At 45.2% G+C, this 21,166-nt stretch overlaps 1 protein-coding gene across 7 annotated transcripts in view; it reads left to right on the top strand.

The window, feature by feature from the left end:
- syt1a (synaptotagmin Ia) overlaps positions 1 to 21,166 on the top strand; it is a 192,929-nt gene that overhangs the window by 5,245 nt on the left and 166,518 nt on the right. For 4 of the 7 annotated variants that reach the window (XM_086201835.1, XM_086201833.1, XM_086201831.1 and 1 more), the window contains exon 2: positions 20,107 to 20,175. The gene's annotated coding sequence lies outside the window, so the exon portion shown is untranslated. Of the gene's footprint in view, positions 1 to 19,927; positions 20,176 to 21,166 lie in introns of those variants that run through there. The other 3 variants (XM_086201834.1, XM_086201832.1, XM_086201829.1) reach the window with 1 other exon arrangement.

Below are 21,166 nucleotides of genomic sequence, written 5' to 3'. Positions count from 1 at the left end.
TTTATTTTGTCTGAAACTTCTCCAGCCTTCGGAATGGATGCTATCAAACTGTGTGTGTGTGTGTGTGTGTGTGCGTGCTGTATCCTGCTGTCGTCCTCCTCTTTCACTTGTGGTTTTCGCCTCACTGGAGCTTTACCACACTGACACTCAGACATGTTACGCTGGGAGTGGCACCCAGAGCCGACATGGGCAGGTGACAACATGGCTGAAAAGGTCAGCCTCCATGTGGCGCCACCCATGATCCCATGATCCCACACTGGCAGGCCAGCACGTGACGGTATAGATCCAGGAGCAGCTAGAGCCCAGCGTCCTCATGTGAAATATTGACCTTAAACACAAAGAAAAGACAGACAGCTAGTTGAGCTCCTCCGTTCTATTTTGATCATGTGACAGTTGACTCTTTCAGCGAGTGTTCCTCTGATATGATGGTCCCCCTGACAGACTCTTGATGGGCTCTGAATAACCTCAACATCTGGCTGTCACCATCACTGCCAGTCCACAAGAGCTCACGCCAACGTCAGCGTCCGTCAGAGGGGAAAAAGGTCGTATGGACGCTTGAATCCCAGGGACAGAGCAGGAATACAGAGGAGCTGACGGCTGCATGTCATATTAGAGGCGACATGATGAAACGGCAGTGTTGAGGGTTAGGATTCCTCTCCAGAGCCTTTAGTTCTTGAGATAAAGAGTGCAGAGTGACGAACACCAGAACTCTGACGTGGAAAAAGATTTTAGTCCTCGCGATAAATCATCATCACCTGTTCACCAGATGAGAGAGAGGGTTCCCACAACTCTGGCTTATTTCCCTACAAACTCAAATCTAAAGTTTAAAAGACGATTTCAAACGATCCCGACAGGTGAAACCGCAACAATCCGAGGCGTCGCCGAGGACGACGCGTGATTGATGATGATAGAACAGAATTTGTCGCCTCAACGACGTTGAATGGGAGGGTTTAAAATCCAATTCCAAGCCGTCACATGCTTGTATGATGTAGCTGGTGGGTCCTGGCGTGGAGGTCCACGTATTTCACCTACTCATTGTGATGTCGGAGACGCCAAAGGACTCGAGTTGCATGAAGGCGATGCACTTCATTAAATTGGCAAATGGAGAAAATAAAGACGGATTAAATTTACATTTCCTGGCCCCAGCAACATTCCCTATACATTATTCATCCTGGTTTCTGCATCCTAGACATTTCCTCTGGTAATAGAGGTTATGTGTAAGCTACTCTTTCAATATTCTTATCATAATGGAAGTGTCAGCGCTGAGCTGCCGCCGTTCGCCCCGGTTCGACATTCGCTGCAAACTCGGATCTGAGACGCTCGTCTGCTAATTCGATCCAGGATGCGTCAGGAGAGCAACTCCGATCTGAGCCACAATCCTATAGGCTTTATGTGCTTCTGTTCACGCGCCACCCATGTAGCTGGCATCTGAGCTGCCACGGCTGGCGCCTCGTCTGTCCTGCAGCATGAGATCAACATCGTCTTCAGACCGAGTCTAAGATTTTTGCTCCAGTACAGTAATGTTAATCTCAACATAAATACTGGTCATGAGTTCTTGTGTTGTGGGTCGTTGCAGCTGCTTTTGATGCTGAAGACTGGTTTGGTCTCCTGATGGTCCTGAACTGGTTCCAGTCCTGCCTTCAAGGCCGATTATCTGCTGTATATTATTTCTGAAGAACGTGTGGCGTTCTTCAAGGATGGATTGATTTATTTTTCATTGTTCTGGAATAAGGTTCTTTGCTCACGGCATCGAACTGGACAACTGTTGACCTTGTGCACTCGTGGGTTTCTCGGGTAGCGACTGCGGACGTGCAAACCAAAATGGACGCTGTGACCCACATCTTTGTGACCCCGAAGCTCTTCTTCTTCTCCTTGCATGTATGTTGCTGCACAAAGGAGCTAATAGTTTGTGGGTGTTTGTCTGTCAGCAGAATTACACGCGAGGCTGGACATCGACAAGCCGCCGTTCATGTATACAACTGCCTCCTTGGCTCAAGTTCAGAACGTTAACCTTGAGCGACAAATTCGCCTTACGACAGCCAACCAGCGTCGAAGCCTGCTGGCAAAGACGCAGCCCATCTGTCTCAGCGGCGGTAAGTCGCCGAGCTGCATGCGCCTCTTCAGGATGTCGTGCAGCCGGCGGAGGAAGGACGCTATCAGCTGGGAGCCACGAGAGCGTTCGGCCCTCCTCGGTCTGAGATGACGGGAAAAGCGTGGTTTGGTATTTAGGAGACGAGCCCCTCCCCTCTCTCCTGTGGCGTCCTGGCCGGAATAGCGAAAGATTAGTTTGATCAAGTGACACGATCGCGCAGACTTGACAATCTTTTCCCGCTTTGGAGTGATGGCAACATGTTTTAGGCTGCGTCAGCTGAGAGATGTAGAATGCTGCCGCTGCCGGACCAAACAACGCCACCGCTCGTCCCTGAACCACTGACCAGCTTCCTTCCCAGAAGACTTTGGCGCCGTGTATAAACCTTGAACACCTCCAGGGTGCTGAAGGGTTATTATCACTCTCCCTAACTGGTCCTCAGAGTTAAGAGGACGAGATGCTTAATATTTTCATTTTTTTTGCTTTCTCACTGAGCGAGCTGCTGGGCTGAGCTCGATGTGTGGTCCGCTTATCTGGGAAAGCTCAATTGCGAGTCTGAAAATGCCGCCGCCATTGTTACCTCAGACGGACAGATAAACGCCAACAATCGAACTGTTCATTTGACACGCTGGTCTTCTTTCTCTGCGACAGTCTATCATCTCCCTTCAAACCATCCCCACAAACACACATGACCTTGTCCTGTCTCCTTCACTCTCCGTCCTTCAATTTTCTTCCTCCATCCAGATATGTTATTTTCCCAAACTGTCGGCTTCGCCTCATCATTTGGGGAGAAAAAAAAAAAATCAGTCGAAATGTTCAATCTGGGTTTTGTTCTCCTACTTGACTTGCAGTTTCTGGAGCCAGACTGAAATTAAAAGAGAAAACGCATCTGTTTAGTCCCAAAACGCCCTCTAATTAAAGTGTTTATCATTGCCACGATGTGATATTTGCTGCTAATTTGGTGATTTTAGTTGCAACTGAGGCAATTAATGAGTGGAAATGATATTCCAGCTCTTCCTGGACTGCCCCGGAACCCCCGCCCCAGAGCTGTTACTTCGTGTTAGTTGCCAGTGTGGCACGCCAAGTCAGCGTTGGCCGTCCCAACTGGGATTATGGGAAACCCTTATTAATATGATCCATACTCTAGTCCTGCATATGCAAAATCATGTGGAAAGATACACAGAAAAGGGAATGGAGATGGTAAAACGACAATAACGTCATGGCTCTTGCACAATTCATATTGTTCACTAATGCTCAGTGGAATGTTGTTCTGTAGAACTTGACACGTTTGCAGAGGTGCCGATTTTTACGTGTTCTTCATGTGTGCTGCCAACGCTGGAGCTGCTGCTTCACCAGCTGCATGTTCCCATAGTTCACGCGCTGAGCTCAACTACACAAAGACATGGATTTCTTCACTTCCACGGGGTTTGCAGCAAGCGGCAGATTCCTGAGGATTTTACTTTTCATCTTGTTGCTCGGCCTGGCGACGGGAGCAGAGGCATCTACAGGATCCACGGCTGCACAGAGGAGGAATCTGCAGGATGAGCTTCTAGCTGGGAGAGCACAATAGTACCTAGCTGTAGGCGCAGGATGGCCAGAGCAGTTGGTCACATGACACGCCACAGTGGCTCCGCTCGCAACACATTTGCCTCAGCGGGTCCCGCTCTGTTTTTCCATGCAGCCATGAAGTGCCCGCCGCCTCTCATCATTTAGACAGTTTTAACTGACTAAAACAACAGCCGCTTGGCTTGCAGTCGAGTGAGGAAAACGCGGCGGCGCGGAACACCACTCGACCGTGGGCTCCATTCGCTTCCAGCTGACAGGCTGATGAGCCGCAATCAGCCCTCCCACCCTGGCTGACCCATGCCGGGCCAGTGATTGGTGTCTTAAAGGGAGGAAGAGTCAGAGCTTAGCACTCAATGTGGGAATACACATTTTCAGGTTTATTTAAGCCTCGCGCCCCACAGACCATATGAGCATTTCTTTTGCATTTAATGTGTTAAATGGAGCGTCGCCCACTTCTGTCCTCACCAGAAGCTTGGTAGAATGTCCCTGCTTGATTCTTCACTCTCTAATGCGCTAACCCGTCCATGGAGTCCCACATCATGCATCGATTTGGGTCTTTTTAGGCGAGCCGGCCCTCCAGGTGCTGGAGGGACACTCAGTGCCATCGCACCACCTCCTCCTCGTGACATGTGACTTTTCTAAAGCTGGTTTCAACGTCGAGGACGTTCCAATGTCACACCAAATCGCCAATCGCTTTGCTTTTATAGCGCAAGCTAGACCGCTGGATCATTTGTCTTTATTCGCGTCATTTGAGCTGGCTGAATACTCGCAAATTCGTGTCTATTAGCCTCTCGACACAGACTTTACACGTAATCTTAACGCGCGAAAGCATCACGTCGCATTTTGGTGCAAACACACCTTCACAGAAAGTTTCAGTGACGACAGAACGCCAAGTTCACAAGGCCAAGGACTTTAAAGCGGTAGTTTACCCTTCAAGTAGGTGTCATCGGTTTCCCTCCTGCATCACCCCTCTATGACTCCAGGATGCAGTAAGAGTCAGCCACCTATATGTAGCTAGAAGCTAACGGTGAACGGTTAGGATTTGTCTTTGTGGATTACTGAGCACATAATTGGTTGAAGGAGACATGGATGAAACCAGTTTTGCTGTTTTGTCACTGTAGCGGTTATTAGCTGCCAGTCTCTGTTAGCTTTTGGCTAAATATACATGGCTGGTTCTTTGTGTCTCCAGGATGCTGACAGAAATGATGCAGGAGGTGAGGGGGGGACAAAAAAGCACCTATTTGTGAGTCTTCAAAAGGTAAAATACGAGTTTTGGGTGGCGTAGCACTTTAATGTGCAGCTTCCCCTGCATCAGTGCGCTTTCGGGCTGTAATTTTCGACCATTTAAACGGTCTAAAAACACCAGTATTCCACTGGCTGCCTCTCCAAGCATGACTTCATGAGCTGACAGCTTTGGGTTTTATTGAACGGGAGATTCACCCTTTAGCTCTCTTTTGTATTCCTGTGTGTGTGTGTGTGTTTTTTGTTTTTTTTTTTCAAGTAAAGGCTGAGGGACTATGCAGTGGAAAATAGGCTGTATTTTGAGACGTGCCTGTTATATGGGGAGTGAATGACGCACGTTGTTGTCCTCAGAGCTTAACAGACGGAACGTGTGAAGAGAACATGCTCTGTAATATGTTCTCTTATCTGAAGAGCAGCGGCTTTATGTTGCCGTGTGTGTATGTGTGTGTCACATCACCTGTAACGGTGAATATCTCACTTTTAGGGGCTGGTTTAGCTTCATATTGACTGCTTTATATTTTAAGCGTGTCTTTATTGCTGCTTCTTTTCTGCTTTTTTTTGGTCACAAGTCTTCCTGCCATGATGGCTACCGGAGGATCTGCGATGAAAATTACAGCGACGAACCATTAGCCATGAGGTTATCGTGACAAAACCTGCCTTTTCTTCAGGGAAAAAAGAATTCAAATTAGCTCATTTTAGTTACGACATAAGTCCCTTTGTTATGTAATGAGCTAAATTACGGATGATATCCGCCATGAAAATTACAGGGTGTCAGTTTCTTCTGTCACGTCTGCCTAACCGTCGTGTGATTGGTAGATGATCCGTGCAGGTGTGGATGGATCCCGGTGGAGCTCTTTCTTCTCCGGGCGATTGTTTTGTTCCCGTGCATTTAGAACACAGGCGGTAATCCCAACCGGTAGAAAGACGAATAGTTTTGAGCCATAAAATTCTCTCTATCCTTGAAGAGTCAGTAATAACTAACTTTTTTTTCTTTGGTCATTATTTTCCGGTAAGGTGTGTGGGTCGCTCATTAGAACGACACGCCCAGACGCTGGTCCAGAGGCTGGGAGCGGCCGGAGAAAGCCAGACCGCCATCTAGGCCTTGTTCCATCAAAGTCTGGGAACAAATTGATAAAAAAAATGTTCTCATGGCAACAATTTAACCCAATTGTGGGAAAGAGTTCCATCTTGTGGCCATAGATTAATAAAAGTACTGCTATAAATTAATCAGATGATGTGCTGTGACCACAGTATGTATATATTTCTCTTTCTCTCCGTCCAATGTGGAGCTCTCTGATTATTAAGGAAATGGTTCAAAATAATCCTGTGTTGAACTTAGCGTCTAAGTGCTCATCTAGAGAGGAAATTAAAGGCAACATCAGGGTTCACCAGGAGAAGTGAGGGTCGTTTCTCTGGAAAAAAAAAAAATGCAGATGAATCAGTCAGCGTGATTTCAGCGAGGCTCCCTGATATCTCCCTCCGTTGTGTGTTCCAGACAGTGAGCATGTAACATGTTGTAGCAGTAGCCTACAGCTGTGAGGCTCCGCTCACAAAGACATCACGTGGCAGCCGCACTAAAAATAACCTTCTCTCCAACACATCATGAGAATGATAGCCGCACTAAGAATAGGCCCACAGGAGGGGGAACGGCCATGTCAAATCACCAGCAGAGCCGGGGTGGCAGACCACAGGTGAGGACTTGTTAATTTGGTTTTGAAGGGACGCTGCTCTGCCTGTGACGGGTGGTTTGCTGGTTCAGTGTCAGGGCTGCGTCTACTACTACAACCTGTACACGTCTGTGCTAATTGACTGGAAGGAACGTCTCTCTCCAGCTGTACCTGCGGCGGGCTGCCGCTCGTTCCAGCGGCTTTTATGTGTGTGGAGATTCCACAAACACTATAAACAGAATGTAATAATAAAAATGAGTTAATATACATGCAGGGTGAGTGAGGTGCTGGTGTGGACTGGAAACCCACAAGTGTGAGTGATGCATGAAGCTGGCACTCACCACCAGATCATCGATGTTGGCCCCGATTCCCCCCTCCGCACAAAAGTCAGCAAAGGCCCGGTTCTGATGGCACGATCAGGCCGCCCTGAATTAAAATCATAAATATTAACCATCGTGAATCTGACTGTGTACACGGAACATAGAGGACAGGTCAGCGTGCACTCTGTGGATTGTCACGTGGAACGTCGGCCAATCTGAAAGCATGCTGACCAAACACCGAAGCGCAACATACATAGACCTGGATGACATAGACGCAGACCTCAGATATGAAAGATTGACACAAGTGTGTACACTCGTCCTGTAAAACAAAACACAAACTGACAAAGAGAGATGTCATCCTCTGCTATGGTTGTAGCAGGTCGCTAACGGCTAGCCACGTTTAACTTTGTTTACATTTGCTGCATTTGTTTACCCTCAAGTTTGACTTTGACTGCTCAAGACTTTGAGTTTTGAGCGCAGAGACTCTTGTGGTGGTTGGACAGAATCTGTCAGTGAGCCGAGTCTGTCGTCTCAGGGCGGGTTGGAGAGCTAATGAGACATGCTAACGGTTGACATCACCCCAGCATAGCCCCAGTCAGCAGGACCAGCCTCCTGTCGGCGGCCTTCTGTCCTTCTTCCTTCTGTCCTTCAACAGTCTTGAGTGACAGTTCAGCGTTGCTTGGATTTATTGACTCACTGATCAGTTCCTCTCAACTAGAAGGAAACACAATCTTTTAGCTGGCCTTGATTTAACCCTCCTAACCATGACTCTGATCACCGAGAATCTTCAGAGACAATCCGTCAGTAATGAGGCTCAAAGCCACACCAGGAATCTCGATCAATCAATACCTTCTATAACCTGTGAATGTGTCGGTAATGGGAGGTGTTTTTGTGAGTGAAACAACTGTTGGAGGTCACGCAGGCCTGAGGGGAAACGAACGCAGCGAAAATGCGAGCGAGCCTCCTGGAGACTGAGCCCACTTCCAGAGGGGTTTCTTGGAAATAACAATAAAAAAATAAGCCTATGCATGATCAATGTTGATACGGTATAACTAATTCCACATTAGTTATATGTATCATATTGATCCTAAATTCATAAGGGGTTTGAACAAAGGTCCAACCGGCTCACAGGGATTAAGAAATTAGCTGCTCATCCTCAATTGAACTGAAAGGGTTTCACAGTGTTCGAGTTCCTATGCTGCCTCCTCCAATAATGACCAGCAACGTATTTGCATAGAACATTTTGATGTTGATCTTTTTGAGTATGAAATATCACCTTTCACTGTAGTAAAATGTTGTAACGATGAATGGATAGATTACGCTTCCTAAGAGGCACTCTGCCTTTTCGACCGATGCTTTGAAACTAAAGACAAAGCAAGAAATACTGCAGTGTGGTTTTTTTTATTTTTTGTTTCCATTTGCAATGCGTTAACCTGTGACAGCCAAAATCTTCTCGGTTCATCCCTGAGTACCAGTGGATGTTTGTGCCAAATCTGAAGGAAATACCCTGAGCCGTTCCAAAGATTTTACATTAATGAGGACGTCGGAGACGGACGGACAACCCAAAAACATAACGGCTCCAGTTCACGGCCATCACTGGAGTGTAGGCAGGAAATATGCAATCTAGTTCAACAGATCTGCCTCCAAACTTTCCTGGGTTCCTCCTTGGCTCGTGTAACGCCCCTCTGCAGTGTTTGGTGAAAATTAGCCCTGTTGTTTTTAACCTTATCCTGTTTCCAGTCAGACAAACAACACCAATCCATCAGTGGTTTAATAAATTTAACAGAGAGAGAAAGAAAAAGAGCGTCATTAACTGAAGTACGAAATAATTAACACCGTAATCATAATGGAACCAAATGCTCTCTATTTATGAAAAATCTCTTTAATCTGCCAGTTGTTTGTTTATAATAGAAGTTTGGAGGAACCAGAGTTTTGGGCTGTTGTTGCACATGTACTAATGTTTGCTAGAGGGCAGTGACTCCTACGTGTAATCTATTTATGCGTGATGGATTAGCATTCTGCTAATGCAGGAAAACTCTCTGGCTTGCTTCTGTAAGCTAATCATGATCTTGTGGGCTGAGATTCAGCAACTATGCCCCTACAAACAACTTGTTTAAATATCCATGTTTCAGTTGTATTTTTAATAACTTTTCACTGAAACAGCCCCACAGACCTGCCTTACTGACGATCTTCATCAAATCTTGCAATTTTCAGCATTGAGGGTTGCTAGCTAGCTTGGCATTTCCTGCTACCGTTCACAAAGGGCGACTTTGAAAACATAGGCACACTCAGAGCAGAAGATCCTCGGCTACCATGTCGATGGAAGCGAAGGACCTGAAGACACGACAGACCTCGTGACAGAGGGGTAAACAGATTTCTCTTTATGCACAGACAACAACCTTGTTGAGATTTCCAGTGGGTTGAATCCTCTTGAAATATTCATGCTTTGCGCTGGAGGCCAGACTTGTTGTGTGAGTAGTGTAGAGCTCTGTTGTACAAAGGGTCATTCCACGTGGGACTGAGCCACGAACGTTCATGTATGACGTGCAAAACTCTCATGAAATGTAGAGTTCCTGTCACTGGAAGGCATTCAGGCAGCCATCTTGGATTCCATAGGAAGACAATGTGCTTGCAGGCAGACACGCAAGAGCTCCAGTTATCAAGCACCTGAAAAAGGTCGATGTATGATCATACGATCACACATGTTATATGTTGAGGAGCATGGCTAACCCAAACATCTCGGGGGTGAGAAGTGCAGGATGATAAGCCAGGCTGGAGGTCTGGATGCACTGATAAGAGGATATAATTCACCTTCTACCTGGACGACCCCTGAGGATCCGGGCTACTGCTGGAGGGAGGAACTGAAGGACATTAACCTTATATAGGTTTAGCTGATTTGATATATTTTGGGAAATTAATAACACTTTAGATTTAGATGAGATTTGATACACTAAGTATGAATGACTGCATGTCAAGGAATATAGCCTTCCTACCTGCCGCTCTGTTTACATGACAGACAAGATAATATCACAGCTTCCCATTTAGTCAGTGATGCACTCAGTGTATTCAGAGAATTACCTCACCATGTCCCGGCTTTAAGATAATCTCCTGAACTCAATTTTACCATCACAATAGAAACCATTAGCTGGCTCACTGGTGGGGAACCATGGCTGGGTTTTTATTCCTTCGTGTTTCTTGGATTAGTTAGAAGGCCAAACTGCTGTCTTAGTCAGTTTCATGTTTGTTTCTCTCTCTCTCTCTCTCTCTCTCTCTCTCTCTCTCTCTCTCTCCATGGCTTCAGTTTGAGTTGCCTCAGCCTGATTTTGATCCAGTGGATGGATATTGAGATAGATGACATCAACAAGTCTTTCACTTGTCCTAAAACTTTCCGGAAACATACTGTAACAGTCGCATTCTGTCATTCCGCCAAATACTCACGTTTCCATCAACTTGTTTTTATGAGCATATTAGTTATTGCATAACAAACGATAAAATATGGGGAGGTAATACAAAGGACTATTTTTTATCAATTATTACAAACTTATTTAAAAAGGTAGTTTCTCACCTTTTTTCAATGGAAACCACCTTCATGTACAAAGTCTGACAGTAAAGCTTTAGCTCATGTGACCGATCAGCAGTTTCTACTGGGAACGCCTTCACAGATATTCATGAACAATAAAGAATGTGTGCATTGAAGAGGAGATGAAACTAAAAATGCTGAGTACAGCAGCATAGAGTGCCTGTCACAGGGGATTTGACAATTGATGACTAAAACTTGTCAGTTCGTCCTGGAGTCCCGATGGTAATTCGTGCCAAATTTGGAGAAATCCCCTCAAAGCTTTCCTGAGAAATTGCGTTAGCGAGACAATGATGGACGGATGGAGAACACAAAAACACAATCCTGCAAGTGTGTAAGAATTTAAAACAAAAAGTATCATCGCCACAGAGAGCAGGTAAAACATTTTTGCTCGAGGCAAGAAAACCACGATTAAAATGCTTGTTTTCTGAATGCAGTTTGGCATTATGTCACAATAAACTTGACATACAAGCACAGCCTAGCTAACCAGGGCCGGATTAACACTCCACAGTGCCCCTGGGCAACAACCTGTTAGTGCCCCCCCAACCCCCCAAACCCACAAACCCAAACAACACCGCGGTATCAACAATTGACCACAGAAGATTAGAATATTGTCCAGTCAGTGCTTTAACATCAAACAGTCTCCAAGTACAAATTAAATGACAGAACATTTAACTTGGACTTTCTTCAGAACAAAAACAAAGAGATTATATAATAGTCACTTATCTTATCTGCTTATGGCTTTTCCTTTTTGTAAGCGTATCTATAGCATATGCTATTCCTTTGGTAAGCATGTTTTACACTGGCCTCTTTCTTGACTTTAAATGGGCAAACTGGTGTATAATATCTTCAAAATCAAGACCACTAACAAGTTCGTGTTCAATGGCCAAGAGGGAAAGTGCAGAAAGCCGTCTCTGTGACATTGTGGTCCTCAGCTCATTTTTAACTCTTTTTAATACAGAAAATGACCTCTCACCCTCACAGTTGGACACAGGCAAAGTTAGAAACATTCGGAGTGCAACATATACATTTGGAAATGTTGTTTTGAGCCCATTTCTCTCAAGAACTTGCAGCAACTGTCCAGGTGTAGTGTCAGGCTGTGAAAAGTGGGTGAACTGCACAAGTTCATCCGCAAGTGAATTGTCCAGATCTTCAGGATAAGCTGAACTCAGCTTTGCAGCTTTTTCCCGCACAATACAATCACTGCAGTCTTTCTCAAATAAAAAAACCCAAAAGTTGACAGACATCTGTGTATGCTTCAATACGCCTGGAAAGGCAGGAACCAAGTCTGTCAATAATGACATAAAATGTATCAACCTTAAATGTCTGGCTTCCATCGAGGAAAGCTACTTCACCTTCATCAAATTCATCTGCAAAACTTTACGTTTTCTTGAACGTCTGATGTCAGACTGGTAGTCTTTTGTTGCACTGATAGAGCGTGCTGACTCTTCAAACTCTGCAAACTGGTTTCGTAAAGTGCCAACATATGTGTACAATGACTGTAAAAGACCTCGGGCCGTAGCTAAACCCATCTCCTTTTTTTGTAGCTGATCACTTGTTGCTTTAACTCGACCAAGAATCTTGTCCCATAAAACTGTCATTAGAACTGTCTCTAGTTTGTCCAGTTTTGAAGCAAGTGCAGCGGCCTCACGTTTGGTTTGAGTGTTTTCCTTACAGTCTGTAGCTATTTTGGCTAATGTATCTCTGATTGGCCTGTAATTGTCTTTCAGAGCTTTTGTGGAATCTGCCCTACAACTCCACCTGGTAGAGCATAGGGACTTTAGAGTGTGGCTTATCTTATGTTCACTGTTATGGAAAACTCTGTTCCAGCGATGGGTTGATGCACTGCTAAATGAATACAGAGACTGTAACAGCTCAAAAAAAGAGTCAACCTCCTCACAGCAATTATCAATGCTGTTGACACCAACAAGGTTCAAAGAATGTGCAGCACAGGGTGTGTAATGAATCAATGGGTTCTCCTTTTTTAAGAGTGCCTGGAGCCCATTGTATTTGCCGGACATATTGCTCGCATTGTCATAACTTTGACCACGACAATTTGACAAATCCAAACCCAAATCTCGAACCATTTTAATCACACACTCTGCTAGGCTTACACCTGTGTGGCTATGGATGGGTTCAAACCCCATAAACCTCTCCTCTACGCTGCCATCTGCACTCACACAGCGGAAAACAAATGTGAGTTGATCAACATGTGCCAAATCTGGTGTGGAGTCAATGATTACAGAGAAATATTTAGCCTGTTTGATTTCTTCTGCTATAGTATTCTTAGTTTTCTCACCCATTAATGAAATGAACTCTTCACATACAGTTGAGGACAAGTAGGAGGGCTTACCTCTACCCTTATTGCCATGTTTTTCAATGTGCCCCTTTAAAAAAGGATCAAACTCTGCAATCAGTTCAAGAAGTCCAAGATAGTTCCCATTTTGTGCAGAGCCCAGCAGTTCGTTGTCACCTCTAAATGGTAGTCCTCTGGCACCCAAAAATTGAATGACCGCCACAACACGCCGAAGAACTTCTTTCCGGTACTGATATTCTGCCTCACACTGCCGAGCAAGAGAGGTGTCCACTCGTCCAAGATGATTACTCCTGTGTAATAAAGCAAGCATATATTGTCTGTGCTCTGCACTCTTTTCGTGATCAGAAATCCTCTCTGGATGTTTCCAATCACAGAACCCACTGATAAAAGCATGTCTCTTTTGCGATGACATGAGTTTGCAAGCAAAACAGCAAAACAGTACACAGAACCAGTTGAAGGGGAATAAAGCAGCCATTCCCTTGACTGGTTATTTTGGAGACGACAGTGAAACAGCTCGTTAGTGAGAGAGCGGGTCCGACATCCTATCCCAGACTCTCTCACCGACGCGGGGTATTTGGCGGCCCTGTTATGGAATGCTGCGGGCCCGCGGTGAATCGCCTCCTCTCGGTGCTGCTCCGTTATGGCGCCCCAGAGCGCGGGATCGCCGGAAAGCATAGGCAAGGCGGTGTGGAGGCCGCTGCTCACGGTCTCGGGCGAGAGTGGCTCATCGCCCACCACAGCGGTCTCACTTGAACATGACAGAGGCTCAGGCACCTGCTCGACGCTGTAAGATTCTGCTGTGGGATTTTCTCCGTCCGGGTTGCTAACGTTAGCCGCGCTAACGTTAGCGGTTGCATCATCAGGTGGAGAAATGCCGACGCCGTCAATTGATGAGCTGCTCTCCGCAGAGCAGGCGGGGACCGAAGGAAAAAAATTACCTATTGTCGGTATATTCTTTAAACTTTCCGCCTTTTTAAAATCCCTGTCCTTTTTTAATTTTCGTTCAGCGCTCCCACTAAGCTGACCACTAGGTTTCTCCATTTTCGTTTTTTTTTTTTTTTTTAATCGAAATCTCCCTTGCCTTGATTGGCATCACCATTGCTTTGACCCGCCCCATGGCGGGCTGACAACCAATGAGGGGGCTCTGCCCCTCAACTTGGACTTGCGCTGACAAAAGCTACAGCGGCAGCTGTCAGGCTTAAAGCATAGTGAGACTAATATTTTTTTTGCTTTTGCACTGATTGCCGTGGGGCCATGGGATCCTTAGAGGGCCCGCGATCTAGGGCCCCTGGGCAACTGCCCAGTTGCCCTAATGGTTAATCCGGCCTTGTAGCTAACGTACCCCAAGCTAACGAATTTGTGTTCGATTACTTGACATAATTAGTCCCACCCATAATCCTTTTTTATATACAGTATAGCCTCTCTGTTGACATGCATGCTCTTGAGTTTGAAAAGGTTGGTGACCCCTAGCATCGCTCATTTCATTGTTTTAACTCAAATTGCTAGCTGTTAGCAGTGTGTGTATTCAAATTAACCCTTGGACTGACGAGTGTAACCAGTAAAAAAAAAAAAAAGAGTCCCTGCTGTGGTAACCGACTCAAGACTGCTTTGTGTCTATAAATTATTACCTCCCAGCAAACTGGTTTGCATCCACATGTGCCAAAGTGCTGAATTTGAATATTAACCTCATGGAGTAGTTGGTTCTACATCATGGAGTGTTGTGTAGGAACATTATTGATCTCCCCTGAATGTGTTGTTGGAGGGTTTAAGTGATGGCCATGTAGGTAAAATCAATATGAGAAGATTAGTCCATCCATCGGCATACAAAACGATACTTAACGCTGTTTACTCCCCTTTATAGATGAAGGAAATGGGAGGACACGTCTTCGTGTTTAAGCTCTTAATTTGAATTTCAGGACGCCTGTTACCCACTGTGACCTTTGGAAAGTCCTCTTCAGTGATGACCAATTTTATCTCAAATGATTTTCTTTTTTTTTTTTTAAAGTGTAACAGCTTTAAAATGTATTTGATATTAGTGTTTACACATTTTTTCCATTTTTTTTCCTTCTCCTCTGACATTTACAATGTGAGTCATCTCCCTGATTGTTGACAGCAGCCCTGACGAGTCGATGACCATTAGTTATGTATGACATTTTCTCCGGAGTTTGTCTGTGGTCAGTGGTCTTTCAGACAGCCGGCGTCCATTTCTGACGGTTGAGGTTGTTTTCTCCCGCCGTGATGGGCAACTCCATCTTGAGATGTGTAAATGTGGAGGGAGCCTGCTCATTTCTATGCAGATTCGTTTGGCGGCCTCTCCGGCCTGCTGCCACCCATCTCGTCTGTTCTCTTCCATTCCTGAGCATCATTATCTGAGGCAGGGCTAGCCTTGTCATGTGGCCGCTAACAATCTGGCTGACAGCCGCCCACCATTTTCCCATCAGGCTTTACTCTACATGATATGGCAAGAAAATGCAACCTTAGGGTCCATGCTTTACCAGCATGCTCATCATCCCCTGGGGGTGGTGAACGTGTGTGTGTGTGTGTGTGTGTGTGTGTGTGTGTGTGTGTGTGTGTGAGTGAGAAGAGGGGATGCATGGATGACACAGTGGCACATGAGTGTCACATTATCCATCAATCTGTCACAGGCTGTCACCCAGCTCTCCCGCAGACCACTGTAAACAAGAGAGAGAAACACCAGACTTCCTTGGGCGCCGTGTGGACGCTCAGCGCAGGGCGAGATTCTCTTTCGCTGAATCACGCCGGCAGAGATTTGACTTGAGACGATCCAAACCATCAGGTGTGGATGACAAACTCCCAGGAAGAATTCTGCATGTCAAAACCAGGATAACGATCAAGGTCTGACTTCTGCCTCTACTGACGTACTTTGGCACTTTAAAAGCTTTTTGATTGGCATGCACAGCAATCGCTACAATTTGTTTTTCCCCCCCCTCATGTTACTAATTTACTCTTGATGTGGAGATGGGTTTTATTGATCAACACCTTCGCTCTAAGTGCTACCTCGGCTCTGCAGAGCCCCATGAAGACATCGGCCACCGTTTGATCGCTCTGATATCAGCTATCCGCTCAGTGTTGGGAGGATGGGGGAAGGGACAGTCTTTGATAGCCCCTCTAATTATTATCGCCATCACATGATTAATATTGTCACTTTGATTTTGTTCTGAGCCCAACAGATGAGAGACTGAGATAGAGGACATTGGTTTTACAGCAGAGGGTCTGCAGTGTTTGCCCCCGTCAGAAACCTCGGTCCTCCTGAGTTTTCACTTGAAGCAACATGCAAAATTTTGGGGGGAAATTTCGATTATTGTGGACGACCGTTAGAGCCACGCAGGCAGAGAGATCCCCTTCTCTTCTGACTGTGAGGTGGGGTGACTGTGACAATTCAAATTTTTTTTATGCCTTATGTTCCAAACCTGTGATTGATAAATAAGGACAGGTCACTGCCTTCTAACTAAAGTTGGCGACACTCTAAACTAAACGTATTCATTTAGTCAATACTGGTCAAACCCAATGAAATCATGGGATGTAATGGACATGATCAAACTGAAAGTAAATCAGGGAATACAGGGCAGTAACTGTACACCACTCAAATAATGATGCAGTAGTTTGAGAAAATGTCTCAAGCTGCACTGCAGTCTATATGTCAGGAAGTCTATAAAGTAGAAAATTGGATGTGAGACATGAGGACACAAAACAAAAGGTTTTTAGTACACGTGACCAACTGATGCTCCAAATAGTGCTGCCATTTTGTTGATGCAGCTAATGTGCACACCTACAGCTGCTTTTGAGAAATTTCACAACACGACCGTGTGCTTCACGTATATTTTTACTACAAAAATGCATATTTTGGATGAAGCTTTTCCCTCAGCTCTTCCGTTAATGTGTTATTTGTCACTCAGTGACCTCGCCATGACACGCCACGCCATGTTTAGGCTCATATTACAATATTGGGCGCTAACGTTGCACCCACTTTTAGCACATATGCTTATGACTGTTATAGCTCACTTAATAATGGATTTTCTTTGCATTCATGTATGTGTGTGTGTGTGTGTGTGGGGGGGGGGGGGGTGGCCAGTTTAAGTTTGCTCACATCTGACTTTTTGAAAAAAGCAATAACAGAACAGTCCAGTGGAGCTCGGCCTGCTGCCTGCCTGGTAGCAGCAGCTCTCTGGGATAGGGCCAGGGCCTGACTGGGGCCAAGCTATTTCTGAACAGGACCAAGGAGGATGCAGCTGGTGTTCCTGCTGGTGAGAGTGTCAGTGTGCCAGCAGAGCCCCACCAGACCCAACAAGCTTGTTTATATCAAGACAAAGTGCCATTAAGTCCGGTAATCTCCTACCACCCATGGCCAATATTCATAAGCTTTTTTTTTTGTTTTGTTCAAACATTGCTTGGACAAAATCGCCCAGAACTTTGAAACTGGAGACACAATTTTTTCTCACTTTATTCAAAAACTGTTAGCAAACCTTATATTGACGTCTCAAAAGAGTTTTAATGGCCTGTAATAGTGTAAACACTGTTGATACCCCTACACAGTCAAATCCAGGCCAGAAATATGCAAGTACTGTTGTGACTGCAAATGTTTTGTTACTAATAATAGTGTATTGATTGTTGGACAAAGCTTAGTGGAGAAGAGGATGACCTTTTTAATTGCTGGATAAAGAGAGATCACCACAGGGTGCTCCAGACAAACCAGCAGGAAAAAAATCTGAATGGCTTTTCTTGAGTTTTTTTGGAGGAGGCGTCACCAAACTGTTGGGAAAAGACCAGAGTTTTTCATGGTGAGATTTAATTTGGTCCTCTTGACTATAAAAGACTGAACCTTTTTTTGCTCGTTGTTTATGTGTATATTAGTTCAAGTAACATCACCTTCAAGTACTTTTAGATAGCATTTCTACTGATATTCACCAGCAGCCAACACTTGTAACGTTAGCTCTGTCACCGTTAGCTAGCGTAATGTTAGCGAGTCTGTTTGCTAAAACCTGCTGAAAGAAGCCTGACTGACATATCGAACTACATTGTGTGTTTATAGTATTCGTGTTATGTGAAAAAACAATCTTAATTATACAATTTTCAAGTCTATAATTTATTTATTTTTTTTAACTATTTTTAAGTGAATTCAGTTGTCTTCGGAGTTTGATCAACCACGTTTGTTGTTCAGTTCTGGATGCAGTTCAAAGGCATGGGGAGTTAATTAACTGATATTCATTTTTATTGAGGATCGACTTCTTATGTGAGTATTATGAGCTAATTTTCTATTGTCTACCTCTGCATCAAAGTAAATTGTGAAATGCCTGAATGGTTTCACCTCTACGTCCAAGATAAAGTTTGATTAAAAGGTTAATTAAAAAACAAAAAGCTTTGATGAGAGTGAAACATTCTAACGAAAAATGTCAAAGAAAACCTTAATCGTCAGGAAGTCTGCAGTTTGAAATCAAGCAGATTTATTCAAGCCTGTTTAATCACCTGACGCCTCGCGAGACCATTACAATACTATTGATTATAATACCTTGTCACTAAGTTTCAAAGCGCCTCCTGGACAGCGGCTCATGTTGATCTAAAAGTGTTTCAGGAGAGAGCACATGACGGCGAGCTCTACTCATCCTCCAGCCTGAGATCCTCTCTGACCTTTTGCGAGAAGCCGGCAAACACTTTTATTCATGCCGTGCAGGCAAAAGAAAACCTTGTTTGCCACCTTAGGCAGCGAAGAAATGTTATCAGCTACTTGTCATATTCATGAATCTTGTGTCTGAGGTCGTCTGAGCTGCCTTGTCTCAGCTGAAACGGTAGCTTCATGTTAGACTGATGGTTTCATGTCAGTTTTACTTTTAATTAAAGTGCATAACAAACAGAGTGGTGAGCTACTTTAGACAACTTCAGAATTTATAGCTTCTGCAGATTTCTCCTAATATTTATTGTGTGCAGTCTTCATTGGTTTTGAGGTCAGCGTGACAACACATTCAATCACTCTAATGAAAGATCGTCCTTGCAGGTGTTTTTGTGGCTTTATTTTTGACAGGCTCAACCTTCCACTGGGGAAATTATCTCCTCTTCGTCATGGACAAGTTCTTAAAGGGACAGAGCTCTTTATCCAGAGAGATGGTTTTGGGTGTGCAGCCAAATTTTGGAGGAAGAGCTGTTTGCTTTCTAGTGAATAAAACGGAATTTGATGCCAATTTTTCAGGAGAAACCATGGGGGGGGGGGGGGGGGGGTACAGCAATAATTGCATTCCAATGAAAATGTCAAGTAAATTTTAAGCAAACTTTGGAAATGTTGCAACAAAGGAAAATGGAATTTGACCCATTTTCATCAACTGATTTGGAGCAAATAAGCTAGCTGACATAATGGGTATTTTTATTAGGAGATGCTGGTAAAGGCAACGCTTTTGCAAGATGGGTAAATTTTGATAATTCCGTGAACCTTTTACAGTGAGATACTTCAATACGCATTGCATTTACAGACTTGGGAGTAACCAGTTTCATGTCGGGACTATTTCCTTGTGACCAAACTGTACCACGACCTTCTACTCACAGCAGGGTCTGCAGACACTCCTGCCGAGGTTTAAATTTGCTTCAGATTTCAGCAAATCGCACCAAAAAAACTGAATAGGATGGATGAAGAGCGCTACAGTCAGGAGGGGAAATATGTTTGTTCCGTTTCAGAACCATGTATGTGTTGGCACTGGCCCACACAGTGACGCTCCCAAGCATCCCAAGAAAGATCCTGGAAGAGGGGACTCTTGAAGTGTCCTTGAAGGTGACAGTGGCTCTGAGGGCCTGCGATAAACACAGGCAGGGCATGTTAATACGTGTTGAAAGGGTCATCTTAGGTTACACAGTGTTGCCCACCATTGTTGCCGTCTCCCCATTTCGCAGCCAATCACAGCCAAGGACTTAGTGATGCAGTGCCCCTCTTACTGGAGGGATTCCTAGGAACCGCTGCGTGACGATGCTGACTTAAACAGCCCAGAGTCTCTCCTGTCTCTTCCACAACAACCCCTCCCTGCTTCTTTCCCCCAGCCTTCCACGAGGTGCAGCTAGTGTGTGTGTGTGTGTGTGTGTGTGTGTGTGTGTGAGAGTGTGAGAGAGAGTGAGTGTGTGTTTGAACAGGAGATGATCTAGCGCCATCCACACTGCTCCCACAAGACTGGCTGTATAGACGGCAGACAGTCATTATCCACCCCTCCTCCTCCTCCTCCTCCTCTTCGCCTCCAAGCCAGGCTCCACCTCTGAGTTTCCCTCCCTTTCTCTCCCATCTCTAACACAACTCTCTCTCTCTCTCTCCCTCTCTCTCTCTCTCTCTGTGTAAGACTCCAACTCCAGATGCCTCCTTGTCAGGGCGAGCCGATTTGTAGCTGAAGGTGTGCTGTCGTTACCAGGTAAGACTGAGAATTTCTCTCTTTGCTACTCTAGAAGTTCTAAATGAAACGGGATGGGGGGTGGAGGGGGGTGTCTCTTTCTGCCTTTGAGGTGTGTTTTTGTGATGGGTTGATGTGTCTGTGTCTAGGTGACATAACTAGGAAGGGTGGTTGCATCAAGCATGCCACAAGAGAAGTAGACTTTACTTCCCCTGAGCCCAATTTTTTTTATTTTTTTGGCGCCTCTTTTTCTCCTCCATGTGCACAGAAAGGCGTTGTGTTCGCGGGGAAACCTACTGTGGGTACAGCTGGTGATAGTAGATCAGCTGCAACATATAGAGCATGTCTCCGGTTGCGAGGGGAGACCACGGTGTGGATGTGTGGGCGGATGGAGAGATGAGAAGAGGAGGGGAGGGGAACAGAGATGGAAGACGAGCAGCTGCTTTCATCCCATGCAAGCTAATCCCTCCATTTGTTCACCTCTCTCTCTCGCTCTATCAGATAAAATTGGCGTCTGTAGCTGTGGTGTCTCTTTTTTTTCCTCCTTCTTCTTCTTCCGTCTCGTGCATCCTTCAGTTGTGATGGGTTTATCTGAGCAGGGAGACAAGAGGCAGGCAATTGATTGGGAAATGAGCTGTAATGTCATCTGAAAACAAGTCATCTCCGCTCTCGCTGTGACTTTTTTTTTTCTTCCCAGAGGCTTTTGAAATATTTCTGATTGTGTTGTGTATAAGAATATCTGAGCCAGGGCTGCGATTGGAGGGAACACCCCTCTGCTTTAGAGGAGGCTTATCACTTCGCACAGGTTCAGTGTTAGAGCGTCGATTTACTACTGCACATGGAATCGAGGGCTCCTGGCTCTCTGCGAACATGTCAAGCATATCCAGGGTGATTGTAGTGCAGCTTCTCTGAAAATAAGGCATATTTCAAAAAAGAAAAAAGGGCCGGCTGCTCCCAGATTACCTAATATCTCTGGAGGCGATGTAACGGGGGGGGACAAAAGAGGAGGAGG

This window comes from Aulostomus chinensis, chromosome 4, assembly GCF_037954235.1.
Source record: "Aulostomus chinensis isolate RoL2024-O1b breed Wild chromosome 4, RoL_Achi_v1.0, whole genome shotgun sequence".
Classification (NCBI taxonomy): Eukaryota; Metazoa; Chordata; class Actinopteri; order Syngnathiformes; family Aulostomidae; genus Aulostomus; species Aulostomus chinensis.
This window is presented reverse-complemented; position numbering and strand designations above follow the sequence as displayed.